This window comes from Phyllobates terribilis, unplaced genomic scaffold (genome assembly GCF_046119375.1).
Source record: "Phyllobates terribilis strain yellow unplaced genomic scaffold, ASM4611937v1 Scaffold_1536__1_contigs__length_263636, whole genome shotgun sequence".
In the NCBI taxonomy this organism is placed as follows: Eukaryota; Metazoa; Chordata; class Amphibia; order Anura; family Dendrobatidae; genus Phyllobates; species Phyllobates terribilis.
The window spans coordinates 28,432-45,778 of NW_027364296.1; the positions used below are offsets into that span (position 1 = coordinate 28,432).

The window sequence follows — 17,347 nt, forward strand, 5'->3', positions numbered from 1 at the left end:
TAAAAACTGTGAGTAAAGGCCCTGGACTGCATCACTGACTCTGTGTCGTTACTGCTGCTGCCCTGCACCATCACCCCCATCCTCCGCATACACTGCCCTGAGGCTATACTCCTCCCGTGGGGAGTTATACTATGCTCTGCTGCACCCACAACACCAGCCTCAGCGGTCTGCCCTGCAGCGGCGATTCACTCTGACCGCAATCCACGGGTGGCGTAGTCGGACATTTAAACATCAAGACCACATAAATAGTTCCGCCACTGGTTTGACCGCCCTGAGCAACGGAACCGGGTCGCAGCCACGGAGACTACAACCCCCAGCATCCACCAAAAAGGGTCCGGCTCCGGGTGTCCCAAGGCCCAGGGGGCGCGTCAGAACATTTTCATCACCTTTCATAATCACCAATGGGACAAGGCAGGGATGTCCTCTGTCCCCTCTCTTATACATCCTAGTGACGGAGCACCTGCTCTCATCAATTCGCCATAACCCCAATATTAGGTGGATTGAGGTGGGAGGCACCGAGTACAAGTGCTCTGCATTTGCTGATGATGTTCTAGTATATATCACTCAATCACATATATCCATCCCTGCTGTTATGGCTGAAATAGATCACTTTGTTACATGGTCAAATTTTAAAATCAATGCAGCGAAGTCTGAGGCCCTCGATCGCTCCCCAAATCCATACAGGATTCCATCCAGTCCAACTTTCCCTTTGCCTGGCCCTCACAGGGTATCAAATACTTAGGAATTCGTATTCATAGAGACCTCTACCGTCTATGTTATCTTAATTTTGGGCCCTTTATTGAACAACTCCATACAGACCATGGTTGGCAAGTTAGAACTGTAAGATTCACTACATGAACCACTGGTGTTTTGTGGAAAAGCACATGAACACTGTGTTCCAAATTATTATGCAAAAAGTGTTTAGGAGTGATAAGGGAAGAATTTTTTTGTTTGTCAGTTAAACTTATTGATGGTGATGTGTGTCAGGGCTCTTTATATCACTGTAAGCAATTGCAGACACCTGTGCTAATTAGTTTGGCAGGTGTGTCCAATGAAAGGCAAGACTACTTAAGAAGGCTGTCCCACATTATTAAGCAGCCTACATTTTCTGCCAAAATGGGAAAGAAAAAGGATGTGTCGGCTGCTGAGAAGCAACAAATTGTGGAGTGTTTAGGTCAAGTACAAACAACATTGCCAAGACACTTCATCATGATCATCGCACAATCAAGAAGTATGTAGCTGATTTACAGTACACACGTGTGCGTGCTGATAAGGGAAAATTGAGGACTCTTTCCTACAGGCAATTACGTCAGGTTAAAAGAGCGGCGGCAAAAAAGCCTTGTCATAGCAGCAGACAAGTTTTTGAAGCTGCTGGTGCCTCCAACGTCCCCCGAACAACAAGATGCAGGGTCCTTCAGAGGTTTGCAGCTGTGCGTAAGCCACCCTGTCGACCTCCTCTATCCACTGTACACAAGCAGAAACGGCTCCAGTGGGCCAAACAATACATGAAGACTGACTTCAAAACTGTTTTGTTCACCGATGAGTGCCGTGCAACGCTCGATGGTCCAGATGGATGGAGTGGAGGATGGCTGATTGATGGACACCCCATGCAAACACGGCTACGGTGCCAACAAGGAGGAGGTGGAGTAATCTTTTGGGCTGGAATCATGGGGAGAGAGATTGTCGGCCCCTTAAGGATCCCTGAAGGGGTAAAGATGAACTCCATAATGTATGTGGAGTTTCTCAAACAGCACTTCCTGCCAAGGTTCAAGAAGAAGAACCGTGTGTTCCGCAGCAAGATCATTTTCATGCATGATAATGCACCGTCTCATGCTGCTCATAACACATCTGCATCTCTGACTGATATGGGCATAAAAGGGGACAAACTTATGGTGTGACCCCAATGCTCCCCTGACCTCAACCCCATTGAGAACTTTTGGAGCATCGTGAAAAGGAGTGTCTATGATGGCAGGAGGCAGTTCACATCTAAGCAACAGCTCTGGGAGGGTATTCTGTCCTCATGCAAAACAATTGAAGCCGAAACCATCCAAAACCTGACAAATTCAATGGAAGAGAGAGTTCAGAAGCTCCTTTCGAACAAGGGGTCCTATGTGCAAATGTAACATCACCTAGAATAAAGTTTTGAGTTGAAAACTGTTTGATTTCAGTTTCTAATAACCTGCTAATGCTTATAATTTCAAAAATGACCATTTTTTTGTTCTTTATTAAAATGAAAAGGTTGATCGAAGAGTGTGGGGGATCTAAGAGTGTGGCAACCCAGTAGTCAGGATTATTTCGAATTTTGACAATCTGAGGGTCATGTTGCAGGTAGTGCAGCAAGAAGGCACTCATGTGTCTTGCACATCTAGGAGCCCCAAAATTATTTTCCAGGCTAGATGCAGCTAAAAATTATTATTAATTTGAAAGCTGGTGGAGCTTAGTATAGATGGCCTAATAGAATCAGTACTGCAAACTGCTACAAGGCCCAAATTATTTTCCAGCCAAGATACAGATAAACATGGTTAGTAATTTTAAATCTGGTGGAGTTTAGTATAGATTGCCTAATAGAATCAGTACTGCACACTGCTACAAGGCCCAAATTATACTCCAGCCAAGATACAGATAAACATGATTAGTAATTTGAAAGCTTAAAACGGTTGGTGAGGTGATTTTAACAAATCATCAAGCTTTTACTCTCCCCAGGATGACACAGTGGTAGAAAAGTCGTTTTGGATCCATGATTTGTTCATCTTTATGAACGTGAGTCTGTCTACATTATCAGTGGAGAGCCGCGTGCGCTTATCTGTCAGCACACCACCAGCAGCGCTGAACATACGTTCAGACAGAACTCTGGCTGCGGGGCATGACAAGATCTCCAAGGCGTAAGTGGCGAGCTCCGGCCATTTATCCAGATTGAAAGCCCAAAAAGAGCAAGGGTCCAGTGACACAGTCATGGCTTCAATGTTTACTTGGAGATACTCCTGTACCATCGTCTCTAGGCGTTGACTATGTGTCAGACTTCTTGTCTCCTGTGGCCTTGCAAAGGATGGGCTAAAAAAGTGGTGAATTGATTCCGCAAAATTGATGTTACCAGCAGATACTGTGTTTCTGTTACGGTTTGAGTGCTGAACACTCGACGGTCTCATGGTTGGCAAGTTGGAACTGTGAGATTCACTATGTGCACCACTGGTGTTTTGTGGAAAAGCACATGTAAGATTCTGCAACAGTCTCTGCTGATACTCCTGCATGCGTGCATCCCTTTCTATGGCAGGAATAATTTCTGCAAATTTACTTTTGTACCGGGGATCTAACAGTGTGGCAACCCAGTAGTCAGGATTATTTCTAATTCTCACAATTCGAGGGTCATGTTGCAGGTAGTGCAGCAAGAAGGCACTCATGTGTCTTGCGCATCCAGGAGCACCAAGTCCCTGTTGTGTTGGTGGCGAGGTAACAATCATGCTTCCTTCCTCTGTCCTCTCCCCCCAACCTCGCACAACAGAAATGTGATCAAGGTCTCCCTCATCTGATGAGTCTTCCATCAGTTCATCCTCCACTTCTTCCTGGGCTCCTGCACCTTCCTCACTAGTTTGGCTGCTACCATGCGCCCTGGTAAAACCTTCTCCCCCACCCTCACATGCCTGCCGCCTTGGTGCTGCCGATCGTCTGGACCTTGCAGATGTTAGCCCTTCCACATACAACTCCTCCTCCTCTACTTCCTCCACCTCTTCTTGTGCCACCACCTGACTCTGAATTCTGTTTAACATGTGCTCCAGCATGTAAATCACCGGAATAGTCATGCTGATAATGGCATCGTCAGCACTAAACATCTTCGTCGCCATTTCAAAACTGTGCAGAAGGGTGCATAGGTCCCTGATCTGAGACCACTCCTCCAGCGTGATTTGCCCCACTTCTGGATCTCGTTGTCCCAGGCTATACGTCAGAACGTATTGCACCAGGGCTTGTCGGTGCTGTCACAGTCGCTGCAACATGTGCAGAGTTGAATTTCACCAGGTAGGCACATCGCATTTTAGCCGTTGAAGTGGCAGGCCCAACGACTTCTGTAGAGATGTAAGTCGCTGAGCTGCGGGATGCGAACGGCGGAAGTGAGCACACAGCGACCGTGCCCTCTGCAGAAGGCCATCTAGTCCGGGATAGTGGCCTAAAAATTGCTGGACAACCAGGTTCAACACGTGAGCCATACAAGGCACGTGTGTGACATTGCCCCGGTGAAGGGCCGCACCCAGGTTGCAGCATTGTCGCACACGGCCTTCCCTGGTTTCAGGTCCAGTGGAGACAACCATTTATGAAACTGGTTCTCCAGAGCTGACCACAACTCCTCAGCTGTGTGACTCACATTTCCCAGACATTTCAAAGTAAAAACCACCTGATGACGTTGAGCCCTGCTGCCAGCATAGTAAGGAGGTGTGCAGTATCACTTCTGCGCAGTTAGAAAGCTTGTGACATGACCAGACAGGCTTTGGTTGCAGGTGGAGGACCGAGAGGAGGTTGAGGAGGCAGAAGCAGTGGAGGAACTTTGAGATAAAGAGGATTGACGCACAACTCGTGGGGACGGCAAGACTTGGACAGCAGCCCCTTGTCCTGCTGTCACTATAGTTACCCAGTGCCCAGTCAGCAACATGTAACGCCCCTGTCCATGCCTACTCGTCCTAGTGTCTGTGGTGAAATGCACCCTGTCACACACAGAGTTTCTCAAAGAAGCGGTGATGTTGTGTGCGACATGCTGGTGGAGCTCAGGAACACCTTTCTTTGAGAAGTAGTGCCGACTGGGCATCTGGTACTGGGGCACTGCGACGGACATAAGGTCTCGAAAATCCTCTGTGTCCACAAGGCAGAAAGGCAGCATTTCTGTAGCCAAGAGCTTGCAGATGGTGAAATTCAACCTCTTAGCTTTCTCATGGCTAGGAGGAAATGGTCTTTTACTTGTCCACATCTGAGGGACCGAGGGCTGGCTGTTGTGCTTAGACGGGGTTGAAAAGGGTGTCCCCAGCAAACTACCGGTCTGTGAGGAAGATGCAGGCGGACATATTAGGTTGCCTTGATCCAAAGGTGGTGCTATCGATGTCGGACGGCGCTGAACACCAGCTGGTGTTTCCACCTCCATAGAAAATGATGACCTGCCAATCACGCTGGCTGTTGCGGGTAAAGAGGTAGAATCATAGAATCATAGAATCATAGAATGGTAGAGTTGGAAGGGACCTCCTGGGTCATCTGGTCCAACCCCCTGCTCAAAGCAGGATTCACTAAATCATCTCAGACAGATGTCTGTCCAGCCTCTGTTTGAAGGCGTCCATTGAAGGGGAACTCACCACCTCTCGTGGCAGCCTGTTCCACTCATTAATCACCCTAACTGTCAAAAAGTTTTTTCTAATATCTAATCTGTGTCTCCTCCCATTTAGTTTCATCCCATTGCTTCTAGTCTTTCCTTGTGCAAATGAGAATAAAGATGATCCTTCTACAATGTGACAGCCCTTGACATATTTGTAGACAGCTATTAAGTCTGGCAGGTCTGCGTCCCAAAACAGGTGTGACTGCTGTCCCCCCAGTCACAGAGGATGAAGAGGCCGCGGATGCACAAGATGTGGCAGACGGTGGTTGGCCCGGCCGGCTAGGCCGCATTTTAGCACAGTGAGCTTCCCACTGCAACTTATGCTTCATATCCATGTGCCGTTTCATGCATGAAGTACTCAAACTATGTATTTTTTGGCCTCTACTTAGCTTTTGCTGACAAATGTTACAGATAACACGAGTTGGGTCATCTTTATCGATCTGAAAAAATGCCCAGGCTATGTAAGGCTTAGCACCCATGCGACCTGAAGAGCCACCCCGACTTGTGGTCAGAGGCAGAGTTTTGTTTGAGGATGCAGTTGTTGACGTGCTTCCAGTACTACATCTCTGTCCAGGAAGGCGCAACCTGACCTTGTCGTCACTAGCATCCTCCTCCACCTCCTCTGCTGACCTCATCGACTGGCTGACTGTGGGTTGACAGTAAGTGGGATCTCCAACCTCGTCATCATCACCCTGTGTGTTATCACACCCGTCGTCCTCAGAGCCAACCTCTTCCTGCCCTGACAAAAAACTAAAGTTGTCGCTACAATCAGGTATTTGAGTCTCATCATCGTCTTCCTCATTGTCTCCACCAACAGGAGTTACAGTTTGGGAACTTGGGTCGACATTATGGTCAGAACCTTCTGCATCTGGTCCTGGATCCGACTCATAAAGATTCTGGGCATCAGTGCAGATCATTTCCTCGTCTGGATTCACAGAAGCTCTGGAGCCAACCTCTGATTCCCAGGCTATAGTATGAGTAAACAGCTCTGCAGACTCAACCATCTGTTCTACCCCATACTCAGATGGGCAGCTGGAGACTTGGGAGCTGTGAGGAAGCAAGTGCGATTGGGGTGACACCTCTGAGGACTGGAGTATTTGTGATGTTGAAGTTGAGGTGGAGGAGAGCCCACTTAAAGGAGCACTTGATATCCGTTGAAGCACCTGCTGTTTTTGTGCCTCATCTGGAATTTGTAGCGATTGGCGTGGCCGTAAGAAAGGGATCTTATCACATTGTCCGCTAAAAGAAGTAGACATCTTAGTTTGGCTGGAACATGGTCTTTCTTCTGCAGATGTTACTGTTGCTTTAACACCTACCCCACGGACACAACCTTTTTTTCCCTTCCCAACATGCCTATTCCCCTTTCCACCAGCAGCAGGCCTTTTTCCACTCATTTTGGTGGTTAACTAATTCACAACTCTGGAGTTGTTAGCACAAAAAACAATGGATGGGAACCGAGCAGAGCTGAGTGGCCAAACTGAGATATTAGCCCAAAAGTATTGGCTGGGTTAGATGTAGATAAAAATTATTTTGAATTTGCAACCTGGTGGAGGTTAGTATAGATGGACTAATAGAACAAGTCCCACACACTGCTACAAGCCGAAATATTTTTTCAGAGCTAGATGCAGATAAAAATTATATTGAATTTGCAACCTGGTGGCGGTTAGTATAGATGGACTAATAGAACAAGTCCCACACACTGCTACAAGTCGAACTATTTTTTCAGAGCTAGATGCAGAAAAAAATTATATTGAATTTGCAACCTGGTGGAGGTTAGTATAGATGGACTAATAGAACAAGTCCCACACACTGCTACAAGCCGAAATATTTTTTCAGAGCTAGATGCAGACAAAAATTATATTGAATTTGCAACCTGGTGGAGGTTAGTATAGATGGACTAATAGAACAAGTCCCACACACTGCTACAAGCCGAAATATTTTTTCAGAGCTAGATGCAGAAAAAAATTATATTGAATTTGCAACCTGGTGGAGGTTAGTATAGATGGACTAATAGAACAAGTCCCACACACTGCTACAAGCCGAAATATTTTTTCAGAGCTAGATGCAGATAAAAATGATATTGAATTTGCAACCTGGTGGAAGTTAGTATAGATGGACAAATAGAACAAGTCCCACACACTGCTACAAGCCGAAATATTTTTTCAGAGCTAGATGCAGAAAAAAATTATATTGAATTTGCAACCTGGTGGAGGTCAGTATAGCTGGACTAATAGAACAAGTCCCACACACTGCTACAAGCCGAAATATTTTTTCAGAGCTAGATGCAGATAAAAATTATATTGAATTTGCAACCTGGTGGAGGTTAGTATAGATGGACTAATAGAACAAGTCCCACACACTGCTACAAGCCGAAATATTTTTTCAGAGCTAGATGCAGAAAAAAATTATATTGAATTTGCAACCTGATGGAGGATAGTATAGATGGACTAATAGAACAAGTCCCACACACTGCTACAAGCCGAAATATTTTTTCAGAGCTAGATGCAGATAAAAATTATATTGAATTTGCAACCTGGTGGAGGTTAGTATAGATGGACTAATAGAATGATGCTATGCCCAAAAGGTTTTAGTTCACTAGGTGCAGTAATAAAATTGGTATTCTATACACAGGTGGTGTAGCTTGCAACACAGATAGACTACTCCACTGACTAACACACACTGCAAGAGGCCAAAAAGGATTTGCTTTGGTAGATTTAGCCAAATGCTGTGAAAAAAGCTTGCACAGCACTGGCACAGACCTGCCTGGCAAAAACTGATAGGAACTGATGTAACTTAGACCTGAAATGGACTGCAATTACAATTAGTCTTTACTCCCAACCTATCTATTTAAGAGCACAGACCTGCCTGATAAAAGTCATAGGAAATGATGTAACCTAGTCCTTAAAAGGACTGCAATCACAACTATTCCCTACTCCCAAGCTATCTGTAGATTTGTGCGAAAATTGGCTTGAAATTAACAAAGTATAGCGCACACAGCAACAGCGGTGCCGTCTAACACACAGCTGCAGCAGTGAGAAAATGGTGGCGACGGGGAAAATGGCTGGACATGTGACATACACTGCCAATGGCACATGCCATTGCTTGTGTGAAAAAAAGCACTTCGCTCCGTGTGTGCGCTGCTGATAGGCTGACAGATTGCACCTCCCCACTGTAAATGCGGGAAAGAGAAAAAAAATGGAGATCTTCATTATTTCTGCAGAGATCCATCCCCTGCCCCGCTGTACACTCAAACTGCGCATTAACATTAATTTTCAGCATTACTGAGAAAAAATCCAGTTATGATTTTGGTGCACGAACAGTTATCGAACATAGCCTCGAACAGCCGAATTTTTTTCAAATCGTTCGTGTTCGCCGAACAGTTCGATTCGAACACCGCTCATCTCTAGTGCTAACTAAGGAATAAAGAGCAAGAATCCCTCTGTAGCTGCCAGGAGTCTCCTCCCTCCAGCTCAGCATCTGTTGAAAATTAAGAGATAAAGCCTGCAGAGGGGAAAACTGGTGACTATCCAGAAAAACAAGTCCTATAATGGCCTGAAAGTGTTATACCTTACGCACAAACACAAGACTGGTTATTCGTAAACGTTACTTGAAAGTACAACTACAAAAAAAAAAAAAATTGAAGTTAAGTATTGCACCACCTGGTGTTCAAAGTGTGTTTCAATTTGCATGTCCATCTAATAAGCTGAATGCTAATGGACCTATGTCCCCCCATCCTGTCCTCTGCACAGTTATCCTCTGTTCACTGTGAAGGACCAATGGGAATAGCTTTCTGTGCACAGACACAGAGATCTGGCTGTGCGGAGACTGAGCATGTGTGTCCTCTAGCACTTAGCTCAGTAGACGGACCTGACGTTGCTGTACAAATTAAACAACAGGTGGCGCCATATTATGTAAATGTCAGAACTCCTTCCTGGATTGTTTTTTTTTTTTTTCACGTAAATGTCAAATATTGCTTAATTTTCATGATCTACACCATGGATGTAATGGCAGAACCATCCGATTTATATGTTAATATATCTGTTTGGGTCTACCTACTTTCCATGGACTTGATGTATTAGAACATCTGCAATTTTTGATTAGTGTAAGAACATTTCTAATGGACGAATACATATGTTATTATGATATATAGCTTTGACTATGAAGACGCGGGATACTAACCTGCTGATCTGGTGAAAATGAATATTTTATTGAATGGTTGGCCGGTGGAAGAACTAGTGACTATTGCACATAAGTAAGTGTTGTGGCCATGAAACCTAATGAATTATTTTAAGGGGAAAATGGAAGATTACATATGTAATAGTAAATTGTATGTAGCCCCTAGAGCTGGAATTTAAGGGAGGGGTGACTGGTTGGGGTCCCTAGAAAGGTTCTCCTTTGATTCGGAGGGCTGGTCTATTATTGGGTGACATGCCACTTTCTCCTGTCCTGAATGTTAAATCTGCCTATTTATGTGCTTCTTCCCCATGTTTGAGGGAAACTGGGTAATAACATCTATGGCAGGTTGATGGGTGCCTATATAGACTGGAAGCCACTATATAGAAATTATTGGTACTTGGTAGATGAGGACTCGTTAAAGGGCTTCTTTATACTCGTTATTGTAGAGGATATGTTCTTCGTTAGAGATGGGCTTTACAAAGGTGAATAAACCCCAATTAACAAGAAATTGAGTTACATGTGATTTTTAATGAGCTCACGCTTTAACTTAGGGAAAAGGCGTATGAAGTGGGTAAAGCAATGTGTGAACGGTTACGTGACTCCATACCAAGAGAGCTGTTTGAGATAGCAGTTCCATCGGTAGCAGGATAATTGCTCGAGAAACGTAAGTATTAATTACTACCTTTGTCTGGTGTGTCCAATGTAGTGAATAAAGGAGGATCTAGGCCAGGAAACCTGGATGTTCGTCTCCTTCCATTAAAATAAAGTAGAAAAGCATGGCATTCTTTAAAAAAAAAACGATCCGTGTTAAACTACCCTCATGTGGTTTTTCACACTATAATTTTCAGTGTTTTTTTATATTTATGCTATAAAATCCTATGCTACTGGAAAGTGAAAAGGGTATCCCAACAAGAGACGCAGTCTATAGATTTGTCATGTATGACACTTTATGGGATATTCCTATTAAAGGAAACCTGTCATGTCCTCCAAGTCTCCCAAACTGCTATTATCCTTCATTATGATGCAGGAATCAAAAGTTGATTGCTATGTGCAGTAAAAACATTTCTTACATCGCTGCTAGCAATAGGCAAATTGGCTGGGACTAGTCCGGGGGGGGTCTATTGGCTGGGACTAGTTCAGAGGGGGGGATCTATTGGCTGGGACTAGTCCAGAGGGGGGGGATCTATTGGCTGGGACTAGTCTGGAGGGGGGAGCTGCGGCATCTATTGTCTGGGACTAGTCCAGAGGGGGAAGTGGGGGTGCGCAATGTATTGGCCGCCAATACTAGTCCAGAGGGGGGTGGGCATCTATTGTCCGGGACTAGTTCGGAGGGGGGCGGCTTTATCTATTGGCCAGGACTAGTCCGGCCTCATGTGCTATAATCATGCCCCCTCTTTGTGACTGAAGAAGAGATCAATGTCCCTGTCATAGTTTTAGTGTAGGACGTCACTCACTTCCCAAAATTTCCTGCACCGAGGCTGTGATGGGAACAATAAGGAAACATCCGATTCTAGTCACCTGAGCGCTGCTGCCAATCACAGGCTTGAGCAGTTGGGTCCTCCAAACGGAGCAGGCAGCACAGACCTCAGAGCGAACTGCGTTGGATTTATTTTTTTAAATATATATTTTTTAAGAGCATCCATGTCTTAAAAGAAATTCTCAAATCTGCACAGATATTTTTCCTTTATAAACACAAATTCTGTACTGAACTTTATTGCAGATATTGATGGTGAATCCTCAATAATTACACCACATGTAAACATATTGTAGTCTTACAATAGTGAGAGCATTAAAAGGTGTTGGAGCAAGTAACTGTTCTTCTTGTGCTTATTACCCTTAAGATCATTCAATACAGAATAGAATATTAAGTCTTTACAGCAGACGGCAACTTGGGGCCCATATTTCCAGGTCATAACCTAATTCATTGGGTTACACTGTAAGGCTGAGTTCACACGATGCGTTTTTCATGCGTTTCCGCGGCGTTTTTGCAGTTGCGTAAACGCTGCGGAAGCGCATGAAAAACGCATGGTAGAAGGGCAGCAATGTTCCCCAATTGAAATCCGCATGCATGTCAATTAATTTTGCGGAAACGCTGCTCTTTTGCCGCCATTGACTTGCATTAGACCGCATGGAATCCGCATCACTGTATATGTTGATGTGCTTTTCATGCGGTCTAATGTGCGGATGGTACCCGGGTGTGGATGAGAGGACTCTCATCCAGACCCAGGTACCATTAAAAAAAAAAGAATAAAATAAAAAATATATATATTCTCACCTCCTGACGGCCCGTGCAGCCCTCCTGCTTGATTCCCCGCACTTCGCGGTTGAATGAAGAAGGACCTTCGCTGACGTCAGAGTCATGTGACCGGTCACGTGACGCTGACGTCAGAGTCATGTGACCGGTCACGTGACGCTGACGTCGGAAGGTTCTAAAGTCTTCACTGCCGGCAGCCGGGACCGAGCGAAGCAGGACACCGGGGGCCATCAGAGGGTAAAGTATATATTTATTTTTTATTTTTTGACATTCACACACTATATAAATCCATGCCGGTTGCATGTGTGACACCCCAGGGGTCTGGTTGCCACAGTAATAGAGATATTATGTCTGAGAGCAAGTGGGAGGTTTCTCTGGTCAGGAGCCCTAAGCATGCAACACTGCCCACCCAGACCTGGGAGGGGAGGAATCTGCCCTTATAAGCTGGGTCTGGGGCGGGATTAGGTTAGACAGAGACAGAGCCTGCAGAACAAGCAGAGCAGTCAGAGCCTGGAGAGGGAAAGTGAGAACAGGAGCTCTGTAGGAGCAGCAGCTGAAGGCCAGGGGCTGTGAGCAGAGATATAGCTCGACCTGGCTGAAGTTACTAAAACCGGACACAGGAGTCCGAGGCTGTGGGACTGATATATACCCAGCAGCAGAAACCAACCGGCAGGGGATTCCAGGTCCTCTGGCCATAGAAGCCCGGAGGCTCAGTCACAAAGAAGGGACCAGCGCCGCCATCCAGGAGCGGAGGCTAACAGAAGGCCCCAAGTCACCAGCCATATGGGTGAGCACCACACGGTATACTCAGGGATGTGGGTTACTTGTAACCACTGACAGCAAGGTAGCCAGGAAGAGTGCAGATAAACGGGGAGGCCTACAACTCCACCTGGCCAGGGGAACTCCTGCTTGCTTGCAGACTGACCAGGCCCCTTATACTAGCCAGTACTCCCGGGAGGGTCTGCCTTGTACCATCAGTAAAGACCCTGAACTGCACCTCACGTCTCTGTGATTCCTTGCCGCACCAGCACCATTAGCACTGGGACCCTCACACCATCACTCCCATCATCTCTCGCATTAGCTGCCCTGAGGCATTACTTCTCCCGTGGGGAGTTATCCCATACTCGGCTGCGCAATCAACATCAGCCTCAGCGGTCGGCAGCGCAGCGGCGGTCCCCACTGACCGCAATCCACGGGTGGCGTAGTCGGACATTTGCTATACATTAAGACTGCCACTGGTTTGACCACCCTGGGCACGGACCGGGTCACCGCCACACGGAGACTACAACCCCCAGCATTCTACAACAGGCCCGGTTCCGGGTTCCCCTGCACAACACAGGCCCAGGGGGCGCGTCAACTTTGGCGTAGTCGGCAGGATTTCGTGCCCGCAACCACCGGGTACTGCGTGCCTGAAAAAGAGACTTTTATACTTACCTGTGGTGAAGTTTCCCGCCGTCCGGAGTCGTTTCCCGCCATCCGGAGCCGATTCCCGCCATCAGACGCCATCTTGGACCGTTTCCCGCCGTCTTCTGCCTTCTTCCCGCCATCCGCAGCTGCTTCCCGCCTTCGGATGCCATCTTCGGGACGCCGCACGGGAAGAAGAGGGGCGTGGACGCCAAAAGCGCGCGAGATCCGAAGCTCCGCCCCACGCTCCGCCCCACGCTCTGACGCTGCGCAAGGTCCTGGAAGGGAGGAAGAGCAACGCTGACGTCATCGGAGCGCGACGCCAGGTCCTCAACCCCGACGATCGACTGCGGAGCCGCGGCCTACGGAAGAAGAGCATCGCAAGGTAGGCCACGGTCCACTAGGGGGGAGGAGGATGCCGGATACCGAGGGGAGCTCCACTGCCACAGCCACCGCCAGCGCAACCGCTGCAGCAGTCATGCCATTCACCATGCCCTATATCCCGGGGGCAACCTGGCTACCCCAGTACTCAGGGGAGTCACATACTCTAAATGACTTTAGAGAAAGACTGGATAGCCTCTTCCAGGTGTACCCCCTCACAGAAGAGCAAAAAGTGAGCATCCTGGTGGCCCAATTAATCGGGGCAGCCCAAAGGGAGGTAAAGTCCTGGCCACCTAGGAGGAAGAGGACTGTCAGAGAAATACTAGCCCGCTGAAAGACACATTTGATACCCGCACCTCAGGCGAAATAAAGCTCAGATTTTACCGGTGTAATCAGCGGGCACATGAGAGTATAAGAGACTATGCTCTAAACCTACAAGAGGCCCTGAGAGCCATTAAGCAGGCAGACCCTGACAGCGTGGGAAATGAAGATAAGCTGTTGACTGAACAATTTATTGAGGGTCTATTGTGCAATGCCCACCGAACCCAGTTGCGGGCAATGGCCTTACAGGACCCTGACCTGGACTTTGCACAGTTCAAGGACAGAGCCATCCAGGTGCTCCGAGAACCGGCACCAGGTGGCGCTGTGACCCACAGGCCCCCTGCTATCACTTACCACCAGGAGACGGCGCCCTTGTCTGCAGGGCCTGTGGGAGCTGATGCGCAGGCTTTAAACAGTGACCCGGCTACAGACCTGCACCATCAGGTCCAAGAGCTGACTAAGAGCGTTGCCGCGCTAACCAGAACTGTGCAGTCTTTACAGGTCTCTTCTCCAGGAAAGATCCAGCTGGCATCCGGACCGGAGGACGTCCCGTGGCGCCGACTGAGGAGGACCCCACCGGCCAGAGGAAGACCCAGCGACAGATACAACGAGGACGGACGACCCATCTGCCGCCGCTGCAATCAACCCGGACATGTGGCAAGGTACTGTCATTTAAACGGGCACAACCTGGGGTAGAGGGCCAACCCCCAGGCATAAGACCATCAGGCCCATCAAACTGGCGTGATAAATAGTAGGGGGACGTCCAATCTTGCCTGTGGTACTGGATGGCATTCCTATGAGTGCCCTACTAGACACTGGGTCACAGGTGACCACCATCCCGTACGTGCTCTTTAAACAGTACTGGAATGACTCGGACATAACCCGCTACCCAGATGACGACCTGAGTATCATCGCCAGCAATGGTCAGCCCGTGCCGCAGGTGGGATTCAAAGAGGTGACCATTAAGATCGGTAAAGTCGAACTGGCGGCACAAGGACTGATTATAGTGGACATAGACCGTCATGAGAGTCACCCTAGAATAACCTTGGGAACTAATGTGATTGAAAATTGTCTTGCAGAGGTGATTCTTATTTTGCAACAGGTTGCCAAGAACGCCAGTTCCAGCCAGCAGCGTGTGCTCCAAAAAGAGATCCGGGCACTGATGAAACGGCAACAGGTGGAACTATCTGGTGGCGAGATAGGTAGCGTGAGAATGTGTGACCAGTTCCCTATTGCCATGCCCCCAAAAAGTGAGATGATGATTTGGTGCCGGGCAGCTATTGGTCTAAGAGGTAGAGACTACCAAGCAATGGTAGAACCCGTCTACTCAGACAGTAGGCCCACCATTTTGACAGCACGGGGGGTGGTCGATGTACGCCATGGGAGGGTGCCCGTTCGCATCATAAATATCGGGGAGAGAGAAGTACACCTGCCCCGGTATGCCACGCTAGCCAAATTGTTCACCATCAACCAGAACTCTGTACAGGCCGTGGAACCCTTGCCTCCATCTCAACCAGAGGAAGGTAACGGCTCTAAGAAACCAATGGAGGACTGGTGTCAGCAACTGCATTTGGGTACTGACTCCACTCCCTCACACCAGAAACAGGGAGTCTATCGGGTGGTTCGAGAGTACGAGAGAGTGTTTAGTAAACACCCGCTAGACTTCAGGCTAGTAAAGGGGTAGAACATCACATCCCCACGGGAGACCATCCTCCCATAAAGGAGAGATACCGACCCGTACCCCCGGCACACTACCAACACGCCAAGGGGATGCTTAGAGACATGAAGGAGGCTGGGGTAATCAGGGACAGCTGTAGCCCCTGGGCAGCTCCACTAGTCTTAGTGAAAAAGAAAGACAACACCATGAGAATGTGTGTAGACTACAGGAAGGTCAACCGTATCACACACAAAGATGCGTACCCGTTACCAAGGATAGAAGAGTCCTTAGCTGCATTAAAATCTGCTAACTTCTTCTCTACTTTGGATCTCACTAGCGGGTACTGGCAGGTTCCTGTAGCAGAGGCGGACCGGGAGAAGACCGCATTCACCACCCCGATGGGTCTCAGCGAATTTAACTGTATGCCGTTCGGGCTCTGCAACGCACCAGGAACCTTCCAACGGTTGATGGAATGCTGTTTGGGACACCGGAACTTCGAGACGGTCCTGTTATACCTGGACGATGTCATCGTCTATTCCAAGACCTACGAGGACCACCTGAAACACCTGGCAGAAGTGTTCGAAGCTCTGGCAAACTACGGCCTAAAGGTGAAACCCTCCAAGTGTCACCTCCTGAAACCAAAGGTGCAATACCTGGGACACGTGGTGAGTGCTGACGGAGTGGCTCCTGACCCTGATAAGATCACCGTGATTAAGGACTGGCCAAGACCCTCCAGCATAAAGGAAGTGCGGCAGTTCCTCGGGTTGGTAGGCTACTACCGAAGATTCATTCCCGGTTTCACCAAAATGGCAGCCCCTATGCAGGACCTCCTGATAGGTCAATCTCGGAAAGCCAAAAACCAGAAGCCGCCCTTTAGGTGGGAAAAGCTGGAAGAGGAGTCCTTCTGCCAGCTGAAGATGGCCCTCACGGGGGATGAAATCCTGGCATATCCAGACTACAGCCAGCCCTTTATCCTCCACACGGACGCAAGCAACATCGGGCTAGGAGCCGTACTGTCCCAGATCCAGCAAGGGAAAAAACGGATAATCGCTTACGCCAGCCGAAAGCTACTGCCCACGGAGAGGAACCCTGAGAATTATAGCTCATTCAAGCTGGAGTTCCTGGCAGTAGTGTGGGCAGTGACCGAACGTTTCAAGCATTACCTTGCCTCCTCCAAATTCACCGTGTTCACGGATAACAACCCGTTGACACACCTGGACACTGCAAGGCTCGGTGCCCTGGAACAGAGATGGATGGCCCGCCTGTCCAACTTTGAATTCACCATCAGATACCGGGCAGGACGCTCAAATGCCAACGCGGATGCCCTGTCTAGAATGCCGAACTTACCGGACGTAGGGGAAGATCCAGAAGATCTGGAAGAAGTTGAGCTCCCTGCGTTCCACCGTCATGGGATTACCCTGTATTCCCACCGTGTGAAGGACAGGCGCTCCATGACATTCAATCCCTTGCCCCACTACAACTGGGCGGAGACGCAAGACAGTGATCCCGCAGTCCATTTGGTGAAGGAAATGCTGACCCAGGCCGATGCCCGTCTTGACCCAGATGCTCCGGAGGAGACCAAGCAACTGTGGAAGGAGAAAAGTAAGCTGTTCCTCTACAGGGAGAAGCTGTGCCGGAGAATGGTTAACTCTCGAACACATGAGTTGACCTGGCAGGTAGTGGTCCCAAGACGAGACGCGGCTATGGTTCTGGAGGCATACCACAACGGAGCAGGGCATTTCGGATGGAAGAAGCTGGAGTTCTTGTTGCGTGAACGGTTCTACTGGGTAGGCATGAGAGGAGTCAT

At 48.1% G+C, this 17,347-nt stretch overlaps 1 pseudogene; it reads left to right on the plus strand.

The window, feature by feature from the left end:
* The window catches only part of LOC141244296 (translation factor GUF1, mitochondrial-like), a 48,721-nt pseudogene that overhangs the window by 18,366 nt on the left and 13,008 nt on the right, over positions 1 to 17,347 (plus strand).